The sequence below is a fragment of the Megachile rotundata genome, unplaced genomic scaffold (genome assembly GCF_050947335.1).
Source record: "Megachile rotundata isolate GNS110a unplaced genomic scaffold, iyMegRotu1 scaffold0810, whole genome shotgun sequence".
NCBI classification, from domain to species: Eukaryota; Metazoa; Arthropoda; class Insecta; order Hymenoptera; family Megachilidae; genus Megachile; species Megachile rotundata.
Window position 1 is genome coordinate 42,501 of NW_027474107.1, and position 2,500 is coordinate 45,000.

The 2,500-nt window shown below is 40.8% G+C and overlaps 1 pseudogene; it reads right to left on the minus strand.

The window, feature by feature from the left end:
• Window positions 1-2,500, minus strand: part of LOC143266462 (large subunit ribosomal RNA) — a 9,623-nt pseudogene that overhangs the window by 4,287 nt on the left and 2,836 nt on the right.

Below are 2,500 nucleotides of genomic sequence, written 5' to 3' on the forward strand. Positions count from 1 at the left end.
GTAGTCACCATTCATGACCATATCAGCAAGTTTTTTTGGGCACTCCTTAAAGAGTTCCTGGCACCTGGCGTATTTATATCTTTTTATATGGTTACATCTGGTTTTAGCATTTTTAGCGCGATTTCTACTATTTCTATTTCTATTTATATTTTTATTTCCATTTCTATTACGATTATTTTGGTCATGTTTATTATTGTTATTATTGTTTGTTTCCCCATTATTCAACAAAAACGGTACTAAAACTTCCGATATAAAATAATCAATTTTTTCTGTTAATTTATTTACATCACTATTGTTATTTAGCCAAATATCTTTTAATTCTTCATATATATTTCTACTTGTGTCCGGAATTTCATATTCATTTTCAATAGCTCGTTTCAGACTCATTATCCATTCATTTTCATTATCATTTTCGTTCTCATTGCATGCACATCCATCATTGTTGTTATTATTGTTACTATTGTTTCCATTGCTACTAGTGATATTACTTTCGCTATTATTATTATTTTCATTATTATTATTATTAACATTATTGTTATCATCGTTGCTGCTATTATTATTATTTTCCGGTACACTTTCAATTATACTTATATCATCTGATGCATCTTCGAAAATTTCTTCTTCTTCTTCCGATTGACTATTTATTTGCTGTTGTTGTTCTTCTTCTACGGACTCATCAATTGAGGGCATTCTTCTCTGTTTCCTTATTGCTGCTCTTTCCAAATCTCTTCGTTTGTCACTAATCTGTTTGAGTGACTTGTGTGGAATATATTTTTTTATCTCTACATTTGGATATCTATAGTCTCGAAACTGGAGATCTAGTACTTTTAATAATTCTGTTTCCTCTGGGGTCCAAATGTGCCGGTCAGATTGCCTTCTTTCACGTATTTCTAGTGATGTGTGTTGTATTTGTCTTTTTATGTTTCTAATGTTAGGGTGTTCAAATCTTTCATGTGTGGATAACCCTCTCTGGGTTTCAAAGCTCATAGGACAAGCCTCGCATTGAAAAGGTTTTTCAATTGCTTCTAGAGATACTAGTCTTTTACATTTACTATAGTGGCACTCCCACCCGTGCACTTTATCGAAGGTGCGGTCGCAATTGGCGCAACACCATACAATTAGATATTCCAGGTGGTGTAACTTATTATGATTATCTAGTCTTCGAGGCGCATCAAATGACAAGTTTAGTCCTTTTTCAACGCATATTGGACACATTTTATCCCTAACAAACGGTACATAAATCTTCACCGGCGCAATATCCATATTCGTAGCCAAGTTCGTAGCCAAATCGTCATCTAAGGTCCCCTGTCTAACGGTCAAGACCGTCACGGAGTTCCCGGGACCTGGTAACTCCGCGTCCGAGGCCGGGGTTTGGTTGTCACTATCCATAATGAAAAGAGATTATTTATCTGTACAAACAAATCCAAATACTAAGAAGATTCATTACCAGGTGCAGTCCAAGTTGTCAACAAGCGTATATGTGATCCCACAGCTATAGCGGTTAATATATTAGTGAATGCTACGCATTTTGGTTTTATAATATTCACAGATCTGCTCTGTTAACGGTAAGTATACCGGTTTGGTAAAATTTTATTAGATAAGCATTCCATATATTCCCGAATATTTCAGCTGTATATTCGGTATGCTCCTCCCAGGTGTTCTGGAGGAAATCAGCCACACGTCAATTAGCCATGCCTGTGTGTGTATATGTGTATGTATGTGTGTGCATGCGCATATGTGTGTGTATTGTGTATGCGTGCATGCGTGCGTGTATGTTGTGTGTGTATGTGTGTATATATGTGTATGTATGATGTGTGTGTATGTGTGTATGTGTATATGTGTGTATATGTTGTGTGTGAATGTGTATATGAGTGTGCGTGCACGTGAGTGCGTGTGTGTGTGTGTGTGTGTGTGTGTGTGTGTGTATGTGTAACAGGCATGTTACCGGCGGGGCCACGAGGAGGCTTGACGTGTAGCTGGGATGGGAGAGGCTAAGGGCCATAGGCCTGTATGACGCATCACCATCCCTGTAACTAAGACTCTCAAGGGCGGCCCATCCTCCATGAGATGCCACACGATGGAAAGTGGCTCCCGAACCCTCCGCACCTCCACGAGGTGGGAGCTGGGCAACGCACAGTTTACAACTGGGCGGCTGAGCCGGAGGGAAGGCATTTCATGGAGGGTGAGAAGCGGTAATCCCTTAAGAGAGTCATAGTTACTCCCGCCGTTTACCCGCGCTTAATTGAATTTCTTCACGTTGACATTCAGAGCACTGGGCAGAAATCACATTGCGTCATCACCCTTGAGGGCCATCGCAATGCTTTGTTTTAATTAGACAGTCGGATTCCCCTAGTCCGTGCCAGTTCTGAGCTAAGCGTTGAATGGCGGCCGAAGAGGCGAAAAGGACGGCCGAAGCCGTCACAAGAAGCCTCGCAGCAAGGAAGATCCGTTGGCGGCCAAGGCACGGGACCGAGCTCGGATTCCGGGACGCGACGCGAAG